The 22,781-nt window shown below is 42.4% G+C and overlaps 1 long non-coding RNA gene across 2 annotated transcripts in view; it reads left to right on the top strand.

Annotated features, from left to right (window-relative positions):
* The window catches only part of LOC122232511, a 185,456-nt gene extending 183,295 nt beyond the window's left edge, over positions 1 to 2,161 (top strand). For both annotated transcript variants that reach the window (XR_006209831.1, XR_006209830.1), the window contains exon 3: positions 1,683 to 2,161. This is a non-coding gene — a long non-coding RNA (uncharacterized LOC122232511). The remainder of the gene's footprint in view (positions 1 to 1,682) is intronic.
* Positions 2,162 to 22,781: the final 20,620 nt, after the last annotated feature.

The raw sequence follows: 22,781 nt of genomic DNA, 5'->3' as shown, positions 1-22,781 counted from the left end.
TGTGTCTCCTCCTGTCTCTGCCCCTTCCTCGCTTGTACTCTCTCTCAAAAATAAATAGACATTATAAGAATTGGTGAGTATGATGAAGATGGTAAAAGGAAGAAAAGAAAAAAAATTGTTGTTTGTTCCATTTTGGTCCACATCTGCCTCAGTCTTTTCCATAGCCATTTGAAATGTGATATAGGATAGCTTGATTTTGTTTTTAAAAAGTGAGGTAGCATACCTTTTGCAATGAAACAAAATAAAATAAACAGAAAGCCCACGATAAAGTAACAACAAAAACCTCATCACGCTTCGTTTGTCTCTGAGTTTAAAGAAAAAGAACAAATGAAGTCTACTGTTTCTGTGCATTGAAAGCACCATAGCAAAGGGCAAAGAAAATAGAGGTTTTATAGGGGCAGGTGGTTTTGTTTTTTTCTGGCACTTCCATTTCCTCAAATTGATAGGTATAGTGCATGTGGTTAGTTTACTTTAGAAGTTAGTGTAGGCCGTTAGGATGCTCACACTGTGTGGTTGGTCATTTTACATGGAATGTTTGAATTCAGAGAAAAAATGTTTTGTCACATTTTCAAGCACTTCAGAACTACCATTTGCATAAATTATTTTAATTGGAATAATTTTTTCCACCTATTCATTAAATTTAAGGACTTGTGGTACACTACACCTTACTGTGATTGTTACTGCAGGTACATGAAGGCAATACAATTGAATTTATTAACATAATTACAGCACTTCATTAATACCTAAGGTCTTCCTTATAGCTAGTCTGCATTAGTGATGTTTCCTTTACTACTTTATATCTATATTTACAACAAGAGGGCTTAACAGAGTGTTCTTTTCTGTTATGTGCCATTTTCTTAAATTATTTTTCTTTCCTCTAGTTTGATGGTGAAAAAGAGGAATAAGGTTATATTTTTGAAAGATCGATATGAATTGATTAGAGTGAAGTGCTGATAATGGAAAAAAGATTTTTCTCTAATACTGGAGAGTCCTATTTGGATTCTATTTTAAAAAGTCTCATCTTTGGGCTTCTAATGTTCTTGTTATTAGTGTTGCTTCTTGTATGCTGTAACAACACTAAAGTATCTGAGAAATATTTTGTAAAATGCTTTTATATTATATAATGGTATGTAATAGGTAATGTAAAATTTCAGATTACAGTTGCTTTTCCTTCTCACTCTTTAAAATATTGTTATAGGCCTTTGTTTTCCCCCTTGAGAGTCATTTTTTAAAACTCCTCAACACAAGTCATTCTAGGATTACTGACAGCAGTGGATAGGAACCTCAGACCTCACTTCCAAGACCTCAGGAACAAGCTTGGGAAATGGGTTTCTTCTTCAGGGTACCTGTGAACTACAAGTAACTGAGGGGAAGACATTTGAATATTGTATGGCCTTTGTAGCCATTCTTAGAGAGGCTCGGAGCAGTGAATACTGTCTTCTTCTGTCTTTTTTTCTGGGGTGCAAGTAAAAGGTACCTCTGCTCCCTGCCCCTTCACAGGCACTCAGGAAAAGGTGGTGCACCTACCGCCTCCCCAGAGCTCCTCCAGTGCCCATAGCGTAACCATGAACACTGCTCTGGGTAGTTTTTTCTTTTTCTCCTTTTTTTGGCCTCAATGGGTCTACTAAATTTCATGTTCCTACAGGTCATCAGGAAAGTGATCTCTTTCTTTTTAATTTCAGCAAGGGGAGAGGCGAAGCACAGAGAGCAGCAGATCAGACCATACTGAGCTCCCTTAGAGCGGCTGAGACCCGTGGAGGATGCTGGCTGCCAAGTGGCTGAGGAGGGCCTCACTCTAAGGTGGGAAAGCAGGTCTCAGCGGGACAGCTTCCTCTGCTCCTGGGCTCACCATGGCCTTCACTCTCTGGCTGGACGGCTGACGTGACTGTGTGCCCCAAGTGTGCACGCTGCTGGACTGGGTGCCGTCCCAGGTACCACCTGCTCTCAGGGTCTGGGAGCAGGACAGGTGGGCATCAGATGCTACCAAAAGCCGGACGGGGCAGAGCCATGGACTCCGACAAGCTAAGATGGAAGTGACCTGAGGCCTCGCCCAGGCAGTTTTCTCTTGACAGGATAGCTTAAGAGTTGGAGCACAGGCTTGTCTGGGGAGCAGTATGCAGGAAGCTGGTTTTCAGGCCACAAATGCTTTCACAGGTGAGAATTCTCCACGCTTAAAACTTTATTTGAACTTAGTTGGTAGGTAATAAAGTAACAAACAATTCTATAAAATGAGTATGCATTTATGTTTATGAACTGAAGACAATTCAGAGTCAAGGGGCTCAGGCTGCCATGGTGACTGATTTTGACAAAATAATAGTATGTTTTTCTTCTCTCTAAATAGAAATTTGAAAAAGCATTTGACATTATATGATTCTACTTTTGTCGAGTAATATGGCACACACAATATTCTGCAAGTCATTGTTCTCTAAAGGAAATATGTCACTTGCAGAGCTATGCATAGAGGATATGTTTTTCTTTACAGAAGTGGGAAGACTCTCTGAGGGAATAAAGTTATTGATGATGAGTGACTTCTCCCTCCCCATCTTTAGTTTTCCTTCTCAGATTTATTTGTGTGCAAATGGTGGTGGGGGTGGGAATTCTGCTGAACTAACCACTCAGTTGAGATTCTTCTCATGTAAGTGAGCTTATGGAGAAGCCCCACATCACTATTTGACATTGCTTTGCCCACTGGCTGCCAGTTTGAACATTTTGCAGGGAACCACTCAGTCTGGCTGACGCCCCAGACCCATGGCCTGAAACACAGGGCCTTTTGAATTTGGGTCCTTGTTCCTTGTCAGATTCACTTAACATCCCAGGCTTCTGCCTCCTTATTTATAAAATGGGGGCGGTGAAGTTAAAGAAACTGATGGAATCAAGGAGAAACATTTTTATATAAGAAGATAGTTTTTTGGGCTTTTTTTTTTTTTTTTTTAAGGAAAGATGGTAGTATAATCACAACAAATGACCACATTCTCTGGTCCTATGAGTCTTAAAAGTTTGCAGCATTTCAAATTCTGTGGAGAGAGCAGGTCAGGTTGTTGTGTGCCTGGAGAGGTTGTGGCTCAGCCTGAGGGCCACACAGAGTTGGATTGGGGCTCTGCCCTCTCCCCTGATGCGAGCTCTGCTCTTGGACAGTCATTGAGCTTTTTTCTGTTTCCCTTTGCTCATTTCTAAATGAAGATGGACACGGACTCAACTGTCCTGCTCTGGGGAAGAAATGAGACTACATATGTGAGTGCTGAGTATGGAGTTCGATCCTTTCCAGACCTTGGCTCTTTCCTGACGTGGAGTTACAGGGTTGAGCCTGGCTGCCCAGTCCAGTCCTTGCGCTCTGTGCTCACACTTTGAGTGAGCTCCTTAGACTGTCACCATCTGCGTCTATAACATGGGAGCCTTCATCTTGGGGGCTCTGCTGGGGACGGTCCTCTTGGGGTGGTAACAGCCCTTTGAAAATGAATGAAACTGTATTTAAGTGTAGATTCAGAAAAGCATACAAAGTTGAGTGCTTTAGACCATCTCAGACTTCCAGTCTGGCTGATTGGAAACCCTGCCCTCCTGTCCTCCCTTAATGGGTCCACTTCAGCTTCAGTCACATGAGCTGCTCCTTCATGGAATGTCACTTTCTCTATTCTGTGTGAAGGGTAGCATACAGGGCATACCTCTGTGAAGTGGCCAGGCCCTTCAAACTCTTCTTCCCCACTCCCTGGAAGACATCTGGGGAGGAGAGGCAACCAGGAGGTGTAAGGAAAGAAGCTCCTAAAGCGATTCTGAGAGGAAGAGGTAACAAAAAGAACTGGAGGAAGAGCAGCACATGGTTCAAAATGCAGACTAGCCTCGTCTTCACTCTCCTCAGCTGTTTCAATGCCTGCCCAGGAGGTGAAAAGCTCCTGTAGTTGTTGCCTCCCCCTGCATGGCTCTTGAGACTCCTACTTTACTGCCATTGCCTTCTTGGGCAGTCAGCCTTTTAGAGGGGCCTGACCAGGGAGTGGAGGTGAGGGGGACACCCCATTGGATTCTACACACAGTCTCTCCTGAGCCTGCCATTAGTCTGCCATGGTTCACAGTTAACAGAGTTGTGTCCAGTCCTCACCAGTTTCCTCATTTTCTGAGGAAAAATGAAGACATCCCCCATCCTTGTCACGATCCCAGGCCATCTTGAGCCTGGGGCCTTGAGACAGTTGGTTCTGAATAATGGAAACCACTGGGTTCTGCCTGGAAAATTCACAGTAGTTAGGACAGTGCCTGAAACATGAAGGCCCGAGAAAATGGCAGCTGTAATTATGACTGTTACTGCCCTGGTTATGGGCACAGGACCATGGTCACCTCCTCCTACATTTGTTTTTAGCCACCCTCTCAAGGCTCCTCCCCAGTTCATATTTTCTGAACTTCTTTTAAATTATAATTTACCGAAGAACTCTATTTCCTTACAGATTTGACCTCTTCCTAGTTGCATCAGCCTACCTGAATAACAATCATATTGGTAGTAGTAGTAAAATAATATCCATGGCCAATATTTTAGAGAGCTTACCTGTGTGTGTGTGCTGGTATTGTTGATGCAGGGGCACACTCAGAGCCAGCAATTAGACCAGGCTGGTGGCCTTTTGAAATCTCTTAGCCCTGTATGCAAACTTGGCTGCACATGCGGGTCACCTGGAGAGCCTTACCACTGCCTGGGTCTCCCCCTCAGAGAGTGGGGTTTAATTGCATCAACTAGCCCTGCTAAACCAGGACCTATAGTCTAACAAGATCCCCAGGTACTCGGTGCATTTGAAAGTCTGGGCTGTGAGAGCCAACACTGTACAAAGAGTGGTGGTTAGAGTTTAGAGGAGAAGGTGGGTTGGGAGAGTCAGTACTTGAAAAAAGGACTGACTTGTCCCATTTCCTCAACACAGGTGATTGAATAATCTGCACATTCTCAAGGAAGCTGTTGATTGTTGGATATTAGTTATAAGAGCCAGGCGCATGAGTACCTGTAGGACAATGGTTTTAGTGCCCCACTTTTCTCTAGGGAAATAACCAGTGATGGAATAAAGGAGATAGAAGTACCCAGCCTTCTCTGGAGTGGTCCCTGTGGAGTGGGCTCATCATTTTTATTTTTTGCCTGCTCTTCTCATCTTTCTTTCCCCACCTGGTTGGTAATAGTTACTTATGATGTAGGATGAAAGGGCCGATCCTCTGTCCCTGCCCAAGCAATGCAGTAAGCTGTAGTCTTAGAGGTGAGTCGGAGGCTGGTGCCCACCCACTTAGTTGGTTTGCCGTTCTTATGTTTCTTGACTTTAGACTTTTCTTATCCCAGGACAACTAAAGGTGCTGATGTCTTAGTTTCTGGAATTGAAGATGCACTGATTTTGTGGATTTTCTAGGCCAGTGGAAAAAAGTCTTGCCTTCGATATTTGAAATGGTGAAGGGGTTAAAGCACTTGTCCTTGGCTTTAAATCTTGTCTTAGAGTGTGACAAAGTCATTATACAGTTAACCATATCTCCACTTAAAAAAATTTGTTAGTTTATATTTTAGGTTTCAATTCCCTTGGTGATGGGAGTCTGGAGGGCTCAGGATTCCTATTAAAGAAGTACTTAGGGGCCGCAGTCTGGCCAGGAGGGAAGCCTGGTAGACCAGTATGAAGCTGTGTTTGCATGGCAAGCCCACTGCTTGTTTTGCAGTGAGTGCAATTACTGTGACGGCTGGTGGGAGCTTGGAAGCCCCTTCGTCCCCATGCCATTGCTGGTTTGCCTGTGTCTTTCAAATCCCCTCTTACATTTTGCTTCCTGTGTGAATATAGGTGTACACACATGGATACATATTGCAAATTCATCCTCCTAATTATGATTTCCTATTCTTGCATATAAGAATTTACACATTATTGTAAGTTTTCTCAGCACATGTAATTTGGAAATGATTTTAATCAGTTAGGTACTATTTTATAACAAAAAAGACTTAATTTTCTCTTTTACAAGTAATACCTATTCATTGTAAGCAAATTTGGAAAGCTCAGACAAATTGCAAGAAAAAAATAATTACTCATCCTATAGCCTTGCCATATGAAGCTTTCCACTGTTAACATCTGACTTACATCTTTTCCATCTTTTTTTCCTGTGTACATTTCTTCCTATAAACTGTTTTTATAACATGTGTTCACTTTTATAACCTGATCATTCCCCTTTAACATTATGAGAATTTTCTTTAGAAATATGCCTTAAAATTGCTACATCATATTCTTTATGTATGTGTACTTGAATTTTTAAATTGTGCTTTTATTATTGGATATTGAAGATTTTGACAGCTTTTGCCCTTATAGATAATGCTTTGATGAACACTGTTGTGCAAAAAGCTTTTCTATGTATTGGGCTATTTTCTTAGGTTAAGGTCCCAGAATTAGAATTATGGAGTTCAAAGATGTGAACTTTATTAAGGTTTATGACTGAATTTTTAAAAGATTTTATTGTTTTTAAATAATCTCTACACTCAACGTGGAGCTCGAACCCACAGCCCCGAGATTGAGTCACATGCTCCTCTGACTGAGCCAGCCAGGCACCCCTATGACTGAATTTTCAAAGGGATTGGTTGGTCCTAGCTTCTGAGACTGTGCTGAGCTCCGTTTCTTCCAGGTGCCTGTTCCCAGTTACTGTGGCCTGTCCCTGCCATTCAGCTGTGAGATGGAGCAGCCCTGCTTGCACTGCAGGGTGTCATGAGATTAATGCATGTTTATGGAGCTCTTTGCAGCATGATGCTGTAGAGCCTACCTGAGTGCCATCATTACGACAGTGATGCTAATGTTTCATTTTGGCAGTGAAAACTCAAGCATCCTAAGTTCATTGTTTTTGTTCTTTCAGATAGTCTCTGTCTGGCTTTAGTTCATGGAAGCAATAATGTAGATGAATAGATGCCAGCAAGATAAGACTCTTCTAAGAACACCCTCCCCCCCCCCGCCCCCCCAACCCCGGTGCCTCTGGGCATAGAGAAATGGGAATCCTTTCAGGCTGGGTCAGTCAGCTCTCTGTTGAAGTGTCCTAATAGTGATGGAGATTTCATCTGAGGTTTGCTGTACTTTCTCCTGACTTGGAAAGCATCCTGCCTGGGGTATCACCATTATATCCTAAAGAAGATGCCAGTGTTAGGATTCTGTTCCCTCCCCACCACTAATGACACCCTTAAATACTGTTTTGCATAATTAAATTTCTTGGGCTTCTGGAATCATTTTGTTCAGTGTTAGAAGAAACATATATCCTTGGATGACTAAATAAATGAACCAAATTCCTATAGAATTTACAAGTCTTTCTTGTGAAAAGGATGGTCAGACCTAGTTGTTAAATAAATTAAGGTTATTTCACTCATAAAGGAGAAGAATGAGAGTTGATTTAATAGTCTTCAGATATCCGAAACAGAGCTATTTTATGAATTTAGGTGATTGTGTTTTCTTAGCCACTAAGAACCAAAAAATGGAAAGAATCACTTAAATGGAGTTGCGGGGATGCTTATTTTTCCATGGAAATCTTTCACACTAGCTCGAGTGCTGGGACCCTGTGTGGGATGGATGTGGCCTTACTTGGAGGCTTGACCAGCGCTACACTATTCAAAGGGCTCTGAACAGCCCCGAAGGATCTTGAGCCACCTAGACTTTGAGCTTATTACTCACCCCTTTGAGGCTGTGCCTGTGTGCTGACCATGGATGACCTTAGCCAACACGTTCCATATCTGCCTGAAGGATGCTTGTTTAGTTGATAGTGAGAGCTGTTTACCAATTAAAGGGAGGTGGGGCTGGGGGGGGGAGCGATTCATGGCCAAATTTTGGAGGAAGAAATTTAATTGGTTTCTTTACTGTAGAACTTTTCAAAGTGTTTAATATGAAATTTGGAATATGAAGGTCCCTAATGGGCGATAAGGGGCAGCATTTCCCAAATGACAAGACATTGAAGGCTTTTTAGAAAGCAAAACACAGAGGGACAACACATGCTGCCAGTCTGTGATGTTGCTTTCCTTCTAGCTGAGGTTTGGGTGTCACTGTCCCACGGCACTAGTGAAGCAGAGCTCTTGCCAGACGTGTGTAATGTGCTGCAGATGAAAAGAAGGTAAGGAGGCAATCTTTCTTCTGCCTCCATTCTCCCCCTTGGCTCATTCTGCCAGCATTCTTTAAAATGCAGCTTTAATTATACCTTCTCTTGTCCTCAAACTTTTCATGGTTTCTTGTTTCCTAAAAAGAGTCTAGACTCCTCAGCCTGGAGTTCAAAGTTCCCTTGTGTTTTCTTCCATCATTCTCTTGCTGTGACTGAAGTTCCAGACAAACTGGACTACTTGCTCATCCTCAAATAGTTTTTACATTTTTAAATACCTCAATGCCTTTACTAACACTTCTTCATCTCCCTTAGACTTTATCCTTCTACAGTTTTTCTGACGTCAGTGTCTGTCTCAGTTCCATGACATCTTTTGTGATGTGCGTGAGAGAAGCCCAGACGATCTTCCTACTTGTAATTTAACAGATATAGAAATGATTGATAATAATAGCTTTTTGTAAAATCTTGCATGCTCTGGCTTGAGGGAAGTTAGATTTACTAAGAGAGCTATCAGAACACACTGTGGTGTGTGTGCTTGTTTTTTACATTGCCCTATTTAGCCTGGCATCTGGTCCTCAGTTCCAAACGTAACCCTTATTTAATAACATTGTTTCTATGTGTAAATTGTTTTCTAATAAGCTCCTAAAGCATCTGCATTTTCTTTCCTGTAAACTATTCTGTGCTGTTTCCAGAGTTTTCCTACTGTGACAAAGATGATCATCTTTTTTAGAGGCATTATGGTAGCCTGATGCCTGAGGAGTATATATACCCATTTTAAATAAGGATAAGAAGTAATCTCAGTATTGCTTGAAACTGTATTTATTTTAAGGTTACTTAAATATGTACAACATAAATATAGTTATAAAATCCTTATGTTTATAGCTTTTAAATAGCTATAACATCAAAACAAATATAGGAATTATAAAGTTGAAATCATTCAAATTGCTGCTTAATCTGACATACTTTTATTTCGCTGAACCTTTCCATTTCCCAGCCTTTTAAATTCTGAGCAGAGCATCCTAAAGGGTGACTCAAAGTGATGATGGGCACTCATTGCTGGATTTTAGGATATACACACAAAAGTCAACAAGGCTGGTTTGAATGATGGTTTTAAGCAATCAGCACTGGTTTAAGATGAATTCCTTGTCCTTGAATATCCAGGGTCAAAAACTACCTACAAATCTCATTAGGGTTCTTCAAAAAATGTTGGCTTTTGACCATCATACTTCTGAAACTTGGATGTTTAAGTTACCCCTGTAAAGAATGGTTTCGTTCTGGAGAAATCAAAGACTTGTACAGAAACCAGGTTACTGCTTCAACATGCGACCCCTTGAATTTCTTTCTCAGGTCCTAGATTCTTGCTGTATTGGTGTGCAGAGGGTTTGGAATCCTTTGTTTGGACTATCTTGTGCTTACCACTGCAGGATGAGCCCAGAGGCCAGAAAAGCCCTGGCTTCCAGTAGAAGTAGCCATTCCCGTGTTGAACTTCCCCCAAATTTCTACTCAGTATTGTTGACAAGTTAGCTGACTATTCTGAAGCACACCTTTTACAACACTAAAGTGGAGATAATAATAACTAGTCAGTAGGATTTTAGTAAGGATTAAATGAAGTAACATATGTAAAGTATCAACTGTAGAGCCTAGCAGATAGATGGTGCTCAGTAAGTGGTTTTCTTCTCCTATCACCATCTTCAAGAGGTTAGCTACATGTAAAGGCCTCAGAAAGCAGGGGTTCATTTAGCAAATGTTTGATGGGAGCTCATGCCATGCCTGTGAGGGGTTCAGAGCAGATTGATATGATCCTTCCCCCTGGACATAGATGTTCGGTGCAGAGCAGATGCATCACTGCTATTGTGGACCTGGGAGCATGGTCTAGAGAGGCTGTCTTTTGCTGAGACCCCCTGGCCTCTCTGCTTATGGAAATCTTCAGCATATGGTTTCCTCTCTCCCTCATTTATATTCCACCCAATATGATTTCTGTCTCTGCACTCAAGTCACTCTACCTGCCTTACTCAGAGATGGCTCTGGATGATGGTTTGTGGGGCAGCGACCCTGTACAGTCATCACAGGTCGTGAGTGTGTGCCCTGATGGGTCTAAGTTGGAGTTACAGGTCTGCATGTGTTTATTTCAGGACATTATGTTCAAATGTGAAAACTCTGAAAGGGATGCAGAAATAAACATGTTTGGCATCTGTGTAGATGTTTTATGGTTCTATTTAAAAAATTTTAACCAGCAATAGTGAATATGGTAACATGGACATTTTTTTCCTCTCAGCTGACTTGGGTATTTTAGAGCATTTCCAGAGCAGTGTGAGGAAGACACCTCTTGGTTACAGATGCAGGATGACAGTGCGTGGCCCTGCATACCTGTAGGTAGCGTCTGGGCTCAGGGCTCCTCTGTATCGGTAGTAAGATGGGGAAACTATGCTGTCTTACTATTTAAATTTATTTTCTTTTGTGATAAAATTTCAGAAAATTAAGGATGTTTTCCTTGCCCTTTGGAATTGCTTATCCATGATCTCAGATACGGTATTTCACAGAGCTGACATGAGGAGTGAAGATTAATTGTCTGCTCTGCCAGGTGCTTTCACATATACAGTCTCATTCACTCCTTGGAACAGCCCTAGCAGGTATAAGTATTATGCCAGGTCTATTTGTAAGGGAACAATACAGGCCCAGAGTAAGCCTGCTTGAGGCCACATTGTCTAGCAAGCCTCAGTGCCAGAGTTGAAACACAGGTCTGTCTGTGCTGGAGCTGGATCCCAAGCATGCAGAGAGAAATAGTCCTTCTCCTTTATAAATCAATGCAAAGCAAGAGGGACATATATAGAGAGAAAGAGAGAGATGGGCATTTGAAGCTTGAAACTGAACTCACATAGTAAGTGTTTGTCAGATAGTGTTGTGTGTTTTCTAACTTAGAAAATCTTTTACATGTCTACCTCTTAACCTCACCAGTTTTTATGTCATTCTGCTTTTGGAATATTTAGGAGTGAAAGAAGAATGAACCATGGTGGTGATGGTTGTAAAACAATGTGAATGTACAGAATGCCATAGGACTGTACACCTAAAAATGGTTAAAATGGCAAATTTTATATATATTTTTACCACAATAAAAATAAACACTTAAGAAAAAACCAAACCCATTACACGTTCACTGATGGCTTTCTGCTGTCATCCAGGTTTGAGTAAGTATGCCATGAATGTAAGCATTCCTTATCCTTGCTTTGTTGGGGTGAGGGTTATGGAGACTGAGTAAATGATAGTAATTATTACTATGTGCCAGGTAATATTCTAAGCACTTTATACTCTTATTCGAGCCTCAAAACAATTCTACAAAATAGTTGCTGTTGTGAAGCGCTTTTGACAGATGAGGAAAAACAGGCACAGGTTAAGCGAAGGTAACACCTCTGATAAGATGAGTAGCTAAGATTAGAACCTACAACCGCCATAATCAACACAAATGACTGGACTGTGCCATGACTGGACTATGGCCAAGGTCAGCCTTTGTCAGGAAGTGTTTCCCTTCCAGCTTATCAATGTCCACAGAGATCTATGATCCAAATGCTTCTCTTGGAGAGGTGGTTTAGTTTATGGAGAGATGCATATTATAGTTGTATATTTAAGAAAACTTGGCCTATAAGGACATTTTTTTTTTTTACATAGTATGATAGAATCATAGCCTGTGTATAAACTGTGGCTTCTAGTATATGGGCTTATAGCCTTGTTTACCTTCTGTAATTCTAGACTCAGACCACACAGGAGTAGGTCTTGTCACTGTGATAGTCTTTTAGGGTGTCTGCAAGTAAGCACGTGCAGAAGCCCTGGAACACCTGTGTTTCCTCTGTGTTTGCAGCCAGTGCAGTACATTTAGCGTTCAACTGTCTAGCTGGTATGTTTTCAATACAAACCTCATTTCTCACAAAGTCTTTTTCTCCTTATGAAAACATTAAATGAACAATAAGAAAAATTCCATTTATTTGGAGATATTGGCTAATATTCTAGAATGGAAGAAAAATCTGCCTGCCTCATGCTTCTGGTTTGCTCCTGCCCCGTGGTGTTCCATTCAATGCTTAGACATTGGATAACAGTTCAGAGTGTTTGGACCCAGAGCATGGAGAGTCTGGTGAACACCTCTTGTGAGCATATAGCACATCATCCTTCACACACAGGATGGGAGAGAGTATGGGCTTAGGCTCATAAGCTCTGAGGTTTGTTTTTAATGTTTATTTATTTTTGAGAAAGAGAGACACAGAGAGAGGGAGACATAAACTCTGAAGCAAGGCTCTGAGCTGTCAGCACAGAGCCTGATGTGGGGCTTGAACCCACAAACCGCAAGATCATGACCTGAGCCAAAGTCGGATGCTTAATCAACTGAGCTACCCAGGTGCCCCCATCATAAGATCTGAGTTTTGATGTAAGTCCTACCATTTGTTGGGTTGAGATCTGGGTAAGTTACTTAATCTGGAGCCCAGCTTTTTTCCCTCTAAATTAGTAGTTATGATCTCAGCCCATACAACTGATAGCTAAAGAGAGAACCTAAGTGACAGTGCTGGACCAGGCTGCCTGTTTCCTTCCATGGTGTCTATGCCATGATGTAAAGCTCTCCTAGCTGTGCTCTGACATCCCCTGGAGTCTGCTGAGGCCTTGATGTGGAGATAGGTCTGGCCTGCCTCAGAGACAGGTTGTTCGGGATGAGGCTTCTCCAGCTAGACCTAGGTCTCCTCTGTGCCTGCCTGTAATCTTTATTTCATATGTCAGGCACATTCACAGAGGGTGGACGTGAGCAGGGGGGCAAATTACAACTTAAACCTAGCCATGTGGTCTCATGTGAGTAGTGTGGACACCATTTAGGTGGTTGAGGTGCTGGGCCCTATAGGCCAAAATGGGGCGAGGGGATTATGGATGGATTTGGCAGTTAATTTTGTCCCTATCTTGCCCTTCTGTGGGTTTGTGATGCATGAAGGGACAGTACAGGACCTAATGTGCAGTTGTTATACCTCTATTGTTTCTTCATCTAGTTTTGAGCAACTTTCCTGTTTTGGAGGTGGGGCAGTTATTTGGCCCAAACTATTTTGTAAAAAATTGTTTTAATGTTTGTTTATTTTTGAGAGAGAGAGAAACAGAGCACAAGCAGGGGAAGGGCAGAGAAAGAGGGAGACACAGAATCCGAAGCAGGCTTCAGGCTCTGAGCTGTCAGCACAGAGCCTGAAGGCTCGAACTCAAGAACTGGGAGATCATGACCTGAGCTGAAGTCGGACGCTTAATCAACTGAGCCACGCAGGCGCTCCTGGCCCCAAATTTTTTCTAATGGTAAATATTAATATATTGGCCTATGACATTAGACTTAGTCAAGTAAAAACCAACACTGGGAAAACTCACCCTTGTCGTTTGTTCCCTCCCTTGTGGTCCCACAGAGGTGCCCTGATGGAAACCTCTTGTTTGTCTTGCAATGGTGCCCTCTCCCTTTCCTGTCACTTGCCAGTGCTGTTGTCTTTTACCTCCAGAAGATGGCCTCTTGGAAAGTGAGCTGAGTGGTGAGAGCACATCAGGACACACAGGAATGGTAGACATGCAAGCACTGGGTCTGGCTGGCTCTTCCACCTGGCAGCTATGCACCTTCACAGATGTTTTATTTCTCTGAACCCATCCGCATCTGTAGGATGGAAAGTGTTTAAAGGCCCACATTCCTAGGTGGGGATACAGGGCCAGATTTTAAAAAGCATATGGAAAGTGCTGTGTAAGTTTTAAAATGTTGCACAAGAGTGAATAATTCGGATAATTATGTTTAGATAACTGAGAGCTCTTCTCATCAGAGGTTTGCTCTAGGTAGGGTAGCCAGGTGTCCCCATGTATGCCTGTTGTGGTGGTGCTTCCTTTCACTCTCAGAAATGTCCTGGTTTGAACGATTAATTATATATATGATCACCTTACTTATGGTTGATGCCCTGACTAAAAGAGTGACTTTTCTGGCTCTGAATAGTGATGGGAAACCTTACTTGGATGGTCTTCACTCTCTGTACCATCGCTGCAACAGCTGCGTATGGCTTTTGTAGCAGTGGAGGTTTTCTATTGCATGAAATGTTTATAATTGGAAGATAAACTCTGCAGCAGTATGGCACAGTGGAAGTGGTGTTAACCCCACAGTTGGATCAGCCCTGTCTCCTCACTGGGGAGCTATGTGGCAATGAGTATGGATGTTTACTTATGTCTCTAAGGGCATGCTACCTCCCTCACGGGGCTGTTGTGAGGGCTTGATGAGGTCTGTTGAAGTTGCCAGCAAACCACATTGCACCAACTCATGTACATGCAAGTAAATGTTTTTTGAAAGTAAAGTTTGTTGTGTTTTATTTTATTTTGTCAAAAGTAACTTTTATTCTTTTTTATTACTACAAAACTGTACATGTTTACACTTGTTTGAGGTTGTGGAGTTTGTTCTCCCTTTAGTTGTGGAGTTTGCTCTATCAGTCTTCAAGTTGATTTCTGGGGTATTTAGGATGATTTGAAAGTAATCTAGTTGTGTTCAGGGGATGAGATGAATCTAGGGTCCTCCTGTTCCACTGCCATCTTCTCTTCTCACCTGTTGTTTGTTTATTATTTATTATTACTATTTAAAATATTCATTTATTTTTGAGAGAGAGAGAGAGAGAGAGCAAGTGCAGGAGACGGGCAGAGAGAGAGGGAGACAGAGAATCCCAAGCAGGCTCTATGCTGTCAGCGCAGAGCCCAATGCAGGGCTCTAATTCACAAACCGTGAGATCATGACCTGAGCTGAAATCAAGAGTTTGGTGGACCCTTAACTGACTGAGCTACTCAAGAGCTCCTCGCCTGTTGTTTTTTTAATTTAAGATGTATAAACAAAAAGAAGTATGATGTTCCTACTGTTGACTGAACTGCTGAATTGGGTGCCCGGCCATGGAGTATAGGGGAGACATGAGGGAAGGGGACACTTCAGAAGTTTTTGTTGATGCATAATAGAAACTCATCAGAGCTTGCTTTTGCTTTTTGTTTATAAATCAGCATAGCGGCCTTGGTCTTCAGTTGCACCACGGATGAATACCTTGTCTTTCTGGCTTCACTGAAGCACCCTTAGTAAGTGTTGCTTGTTTATTTGTTGTCCATCTGTTGTTGCTCACCTACTCTTGGCCTGGAATGGAGGAGCAATGTCAATTAATTTGGTGTCTCTCCCAACCTTGGTGTCCTGTTTTATTTGGAGAGATATGTAGCACATGTGGACAGGACAGCTACCATGTGAAGCAGAAGGTTCAATGCTGAGGAAGGCACCAGTGAAACTCTCTGAGAGTTCAGAAGATGCAGGCTCCTGGGGTAGCTTAGGGAATATGAGCTGAGCCCAGAGCCCAGGTAGGGAGATTTCAAGCAGAGGAAGAGGGAAATCGAGGTGGAAGCAGTGCAGACACAAGTGGCTCATGACCAGGAGTGTGAGGAAACACGGAGTCAGAATGAAGATTTGGAGTTTATTTGGTACTGGGTGAAGAGCCTTTGAAGGTTCCCAGCTGGGGAGTGACTGTATCAGAGCTGCTCTGGCAGCAGAGTACAGTGTCCCAGAGAGGGTGGACACAAAGGAGGCCGGCAGAAGGAAGTTGGTGCTTGGTCATAAATAATGCTGAGCTGGGGCAAGGTGTGGGGGATGTTTTTAAATTCCCTTTCACCTTCTCCCTTGATGGACTAGACAAGGCTCACTAGCTTTTTTGTCTGTTTATCTCAAAGGCACACACTCTCCTTTTGAACACAAAGAACCTATTCCTTATTGTTCAAAGTCAGAAGTATGGTCGAGAGATTTGTGAACACCTGCCAGCCTTCGAGAGTGGTTAAGACAAAAAAATAAGAAGTTAAGATATGTACATCATAAATGTAGTTTTTACCAAGAGGTAGAATAATCTGCAGACAGCAAGTTGCATAAGTTTAGCTTATGGAATGCTATTTCTTCTTCAAGATTGCATTGTTTTAAAAGCCATTATGTGCTTTTTTTCTGGCTGTAGAGTTCAGGTGGCTGTACGACCATGGACAACCTTGTGGGATTTGCTCAACTCAGTGTTTTGGAAAAGGTGAACGGAGTGACCAAAACCAAGTTGTGATCGATGGTCACATCTTCCCATCCTCTTCCCTTTCCCCTCTCATTTAAAATTTTTTTAATGTTTATTTATTTTTGAGAGAGAGCGAGAGAGAGAGAGAGAGAGAGAGAGAGAGAGAGAGAGAGAGAGAGAGAGAGAATATGAGTGGGGTAGGGGAAGAGAGAAAGGGAGACACAGAATCTGAAGCAGGCTCCAGGCTCTGAGCTGTCAGCACAGAGCCCAATGCGGGGCTTGAACTCAACAAGCCATGAGATCATGATCTGAGTTGAAGTCAGACACCTAACCAACTGAGCCACCCAGGCGCCCCTTCCCTTTCCCTTTCTTTTCCTTCTTGGCAGACCTTGTGTCTCTTCCTTATAAAGGAAATGTTTGCCAAATGAAGTTATCAAAATACTACAGCTTCTTAGCTGAAGTAGGGATTATATATTGAAGAATTAAGTGGTGTCACCTTGTTTCATCCATGTTAAATACTGCACCTAAAAATGATGGCTATATAGACCTCTGCTGATGAGACTGAGCCACTAAGTGGAAACCAAAGTCATCCATTCCATCTGCAGTAGTTGTTGAGTTTCTAGTGTGTTCTGGGCATGGTAGGAGCTGATCCCCAAGGAGCATAAAGCCTGAGAGAGGACCTGGACAAGGGGCTGAACCATTGTCATCAAGACCCATTTCCATGGCCTACGTAGTATCGTTACCTGCACTACATTATGGTATCAGAGAAAGGCTTTCAATAAGAAATGATTTAGAAACAGAGATCAGAAGTAGGACTTGGCCAAATGAGGGAGTAGAATGGAGTAGGAGGGAGTCCTAGGAAGACTTGGCAGTAGGAGCAACAGCAGCAACAGCCCAGAGATGAGTGGGAAGAGCCTGGGTGGTAGTTTCATCCAGCCAAAGTTAGAGTTTACATGGTGGTAGAGACTGCATGATGGGTGAGCAGGCCCCAGACAGTGGCAGTGTGAAGTGAGAGACAATTCAGAGGTAAGTTCTGTTGAACAGTGATTGGCTGGGAGTAGGGTATGAGGGAGAGGAAGAGTCAAAACTGATGCTAAGTTGTCTTGCTGAAGCCCCTGGAAAATGGGTGTGTGATCTCAGGCAGGTCATGTAGGAGGAGGAGTTGTGGGGAAGCCCTCAAGTGTAGTCTTGGATGTATTGAATTTGAAGTGCTTCGGGACACCATGGTGGAAAAGACAGGCAGACAGTTGGATATGAACCTGCATATCCAACCATATCAAGGATGGATGCAGGGATTTGGGAATCATTTGTAGCTTAGAGCACTATGTGCCCTGCAGATACCTGCATCCCTTCCTTGCAGCCGACCTCTGCAGAAAGGAACACATTTCACAACCCTTCCTTCTCTGTGTGCACCGACACTGCCCCTCTGCCACAGCACCTCCCTTTTTGTCCTGCTCCACTCTGAGCCTCCCACCCCCTCTGTCTGCCATAGTGAGAACCGCACTGCTGCCCTCCCCTAAAACATTGTGGCGGAGCTGTTCTTGCAGGGACTGAAGCCAGCTCTCCATTGCTATCTGAACCCTGCAATAATACTAACATAAGACTGTGGGTGGCCTGCTTTACCAAAGGCTGCAGATAGCCAGTAGGAGCTACAGTTTAGGGAAAAAACATTTAAAATCAAGTAAGACAATTACATAATTTGAGAGAAAAGCAAAGTTCTTCACAGATGATTTTCTCATGGGGCAGCCTACTCCTACCCTTTCTTTTCTATGGGTCTACCCCCTCTCTTATCTCTTCAGAATGAGAGCTCCTTCCTCCTTCATGAAGCCCTTCCCTGTAAATCTCCATTTTCCTGTCTTTTAGGGAAACCCCACTTCCTACCCACATGTGTTGCCCTAGGATTTACCCTCTTCCCTCACAGAGCAGGCCGCAGGACCCATGAACCCTGTATATAACATTGTTGCCTAGTCCATGGTGGATGATGCACCAGAGCATACTTCCTTTGAGGTCTCTGGGCCAGTGTGAGCTGAAGCTGTATTCCCTGTGTTCTCCCTGAGTCTTCACTTCTCTTGGTGACTGCTGTACAACTGTGCTCACACACAGACATCTCCCAAGGAGCCCATGTTTTATGTCCTGGAGGCAGTAAAGCCTGTCCAGAGACTTGAGTTCTATTGCTGCACTTTATTATATGCTTCCTCTTGTGTTCTGCTTCCAGACCAACCCAGAACCCACTAACATACAAGAGGCAGAGTCCATCACTAGGCCTTTCTGAAAAGGGGCCATCTACTCCATGGATACAGAGGCCTGCAGGAGCTTCAGGATTAGAAGTTGTTCTTCTTTTATCTTGGGTCTCACACAGCTTCACCGTATTTCTAGTGGAAATACAGTGGAATACATGGAAGCTCCTGGGTCTACTTTTCATCATTATAACTGGGGATGGGGGGGGGGTAAAAATTGAGGCCAAGAGACGGAAGGAACACAGTTATGGAGAGATGGTATATAGCTTGAGAAGAGAGGATCAGGGTAGGACTTTGTGGAATTCAGTATTCAAGGACACTGCAAATGTGGAGGGCACAGCCAGAGTGAGGAGGAAGCCAATCAGGGCAGGGTGTCAGGATGTGGCCTGAGGGGTCAGGGGTGGATGTATGAATGGACAGTGAGGAAGCAGAGACAAGGAGTATAAACAACTTTGTATGAAGAAGTTTAGAGAAAGAAAAGGGCTAAAGGGAGAGGTGGGTCAAGGAGGGTATAAGGAGCAAGCTGACAGAAAAGTATGTGTTAGATTAGAAAAGGTAGAGTAGTGGGAAAATGGATCCCAACTCAGTGAGATGGCTGGGCCAGTGCCACTGCTGTCTTCATGACAGAGTGAGGGGAGGCAGTGAGGCCAATGCTGTGGTCCTGATGCCCAGGAGAGTATTTGGGATCAGATAGTGTCCTCTTCCTTTCCTCCTGGGCCCAGAGGAGGATCCGCAGGGGAGCAAGAGTGACTGTGGAATGGAAATGAAGCCCGTTTCTGGGTCAGAGGGAGAGGAAAGACATGATTTAGACTTGAGAGCAGATTCTGGGAGTAACTAAAGATTCTAGAAATCTAACTGATATTATCCAACATCCAGCTGAAAATCTGGGAGCTCTTTTGGCAGACCGTAGTCAGGGCTAGAACAGAAGGAATTTGGTATGGGTGCCTTATGTATTTTGCCAGCCCAGGCTATCCTTGGCTAGACTTTAGAGTTAGCATAAGGTTGCCTCGGCAAACTCACAAGTACATGCCTTGTTTCTGGGTCCTCCGTTTAACCTCCACACTTACTGCCTGCTTCCTTGGAGGATTACTCAGGTTCTTTTGGAAAAAGTCCAATATTACCTGGATTTGAGCTCTGAGGACCCCCAAATTCCACTCCTTGGTTTAGAACAGATAAGGAGGTTGCATGTGGCCATGCTTGCTGGAAACAGTCCATCAGCCCATCCAGGTCCAGAGAGAGGAACTGGGCTAGCTCTGCTGCTTTGCTTCTGCCCTCCTCACTGGTTCCCACTCCTCTCAGCTCCCATGGATTCCAGCTTGAAGTTGAAAGGGCCTTGCTAGGGGTGATTGTAGTTTAATAGAAGATTTTGTGCTAATTGTCACTAGTGGGAATTCACTACATGGACAACATGGGGTAGGAAGTTCAGGAAGTGTGGGGGTGAGGGGAGTAGTTTTTTATTTGGTGATGTTTCCCAAAATGTTTGCATAATATTTGAAATATTTTCAAATGGTGTTTATAGAAATAAAGGCATGTGTGCATGTTGTACAGCCAGTAATTAGAAGGCAGAGACTTCTCTTGTTTCTGCTTCCTTCCCAGCATCCATGCCTTTGTGGGAGCTGTCCTGCCACTCTACTTGATTCTAGTGATCTGTCAATCATAGGATTCCAGAGATAAGCTAAGCCAAAATGATCAGGCTCTCTCTTCTAGGAGCTTTAATTGTGAGCAGGGACACACAGGACTAGGAGGTAGATAGAATGGACTCATCTGATGGCAGCTCCTAACATAGAGAACGCAGGAGTTCCCCAATATATATCACTTTAGTGCTCAAGTCCCTGGCTTTCCTAGACCTGGTTATTCAGCATGCCGTTCATCAGCCTTACAATAAATTTACCCAGCTTGCATGCTTGCTTTTATGCTTTACTTAGCAAGAGTTTGTTAAAATACTGGTGTATGTATCATCAACTTCTCATGATACATTTTTTTCTCCTAATACTTTGAAGTATGTATATAGATCATTTAGTTACAAAGAGGATAATGAACTTGGAGGATGAAAAGGTCTGTGATGAAAAACATTATTGTGTTTTCAAGTATAGAAATGATGGCAAGAGAATGTGGCACAGGGTGGAGTTGTTGTTGTACCAGAAATTGTCTCTGACTTTTCCGGCACCGTCCCCAACTTGAACCTGGTCTTGGTAAAATCTCTCCATCAGTGCAGCATTGTAGATTGTGAAATAAAGGGAATTTAAGGAAGGACAAAAATAGATAAACAGTGAAAAGAATAGTTATAGGAAGAAGGAAGAGAGTAAGAAAGTCAAGGAAAATATGAGTCAGTAATGTCAAGGGTAGACTGTACCCACCTAGAAGTCAAAGTCTATATACATAGGGCCAAATTATGACAGTCATAAGGGGACAGCCTCATCTGTTTCTCTTCATCACAAGCCCTTAGTGGGAAATGATATTATACACACACACACACACACACACACACACACACACACACACACTCATGTATTTTAAATCCCCCTCATCTCTTCCCCCCCCCCACCATATGTAAAATACCTAGGAAGTCAGTTAACATCTCTGAACAATTTATTTATTGTTAAAATGAAGAAGTTGAACTAGGTGGTTTTTTTTCTTTTTATTTAAGCTAAAGAAACCGACCAACAACCAGTTCACCATTTTTCCCACCCCCGCCCCACCGCTGACAACCACCAGTTTGTTCCTTGCATCTCTGAACTTGGTGGGGTTTTTGTCTGTTTTTGTTTTAAGATTCCACATATAAGAGAGATCATGTAGTATTTGTCTTTGTCTGACTTATTTCACTTAGCATAATGCCCTTGAGGTCCATTCATGTTGTTGCAAATGGCAGGATTTTACTCTTTTTTTATGGTTAATATCCCTATGTGTGTGTTACAATTTATTTATTGATTCATCCATCAGTGGACACTTACATTGTTTCCATGATCTTGCCTTATAAATAATGCTGCTTTGAACATGATGGGGAGGGGGGTGGGGGAAATCTTTTCAAATTAGTGTTTTTGTTTTCTTCACATAAGTACCCAGGACTGGAATTGCTGGGTCATAATGGTAGTTCTATTTTTAATTTTTTGAGGGACCTTCATACAATTTCCCGTAGTGACCACACCAGTTTACATTCCCACCAACAATACATAAGGGTCCCCTTTCTTCACATCTTTGCCAACAATTGTTACTTTTTATATTTTTGATAATAGATAGCTATTCTAACAAGTGTGAGGTGATATCTCATTGGGGCTTTTATTTGCATCTCTTTGGTGATTGATGATGTAGAACATCTTTTTTATGTGTGTGTTGGCCATCTGTATGTCTCTGGAGAAATGGTTTTCAGATCTTCTGTCCATTTTTAAAGTGTATTGTTTGTTCTTTTGCTGTTGAGTTGTATGAATTCTTTACATTTTTTTTATATTAGTCCCTTAGCAGATACATGGTTTACAAATATATTTTGTCATTCAAAATGTTTATCATGTCAAGGAGTTTTCTGCCTGTGTTTTCTTCTAGTTTTATGGTTTTATGTCATACATTCAAGTCTTTAATCCATTAATTGTAATTAATTTTTGTCTATGGTGTAAGATAGTGGTCCAGGTTCATTCTTTTGCATGCGGATGTCCGTTTTCTCAACACCATTTATTATAGAGATTATCTTTGCCCCCATTGCATTTTCTTGGCTCCTTTGTTGTATATTAATTGACCATATATGCTTGGGTTTATTTCTGGACTCCCTTTTCTGTCCCATTGATCTATGTGTCTGTTTTTATGCCAATACCATGCTGTATTAATTACTAAGACTTTATAATATAGTTTGAAATCAGGGTGCGTAATGCCTCTAGCTTTGTTCTTTCTCCAGTTTGCTTTCGCTGTTTAGCACTTCATAACTACTTATTAGATTGGTCCTATGAACTCTCATAAGACTAGGATGTAAAGCCCACCAATGGAGATGGCGCTAGATTCGTGACCTCTTTCCAAAGGTTCTCATACCTAGAACTTACTGTCCTCCTATGAAGGAAAGAGCTCTTTTCACTGAATTTCCAATCATAACATATACATATCCCATACATTGACACTTCCCAGAGGTGTCTAAAGCTTTTTTATCCAAATAAGTGATATTCTAAATAGCAGTCATCTTAAGACGCTATATATATTTTGTGGTGGAGATAGATAGAATTGCAGTATGCTTAAGCACATGTGGTCTGTGGTCCAGACTACCTGGGTTCAGATCCTGGCTCTGTTATAGCAGCCTTTATGGCACTGGGTGAGTAACTTAACCACTCTGTGATTCACTTTCCTCATCTATAACATGAGAATAATGGTAATAGAATATACTTAAGAGAGTTGTTGGGAAAATACATGAGTTTATGCAGGTACTACTTTATGGCAACAAGCAATTGTTAGGCATAGATTCACCTCATTTACACAA

This window comes from Panthera tigris, chromosome D3 (assembly GCF_018350195.1).
Source record: "Panthera tigris isolate Pti1 chromosome D3, P.tigris_Pti1_mat1.1, whole genome shotgun sequence".
NCBI classification, from domain to species: Eukaryota; Metazoa; Chordata; class Mammalia; order Carnivora; family Felidae; genus Panthera; species Panthera tigris.
This window is presented reverse-complemented; position numbering and strand designations above follow the sequence as displayed.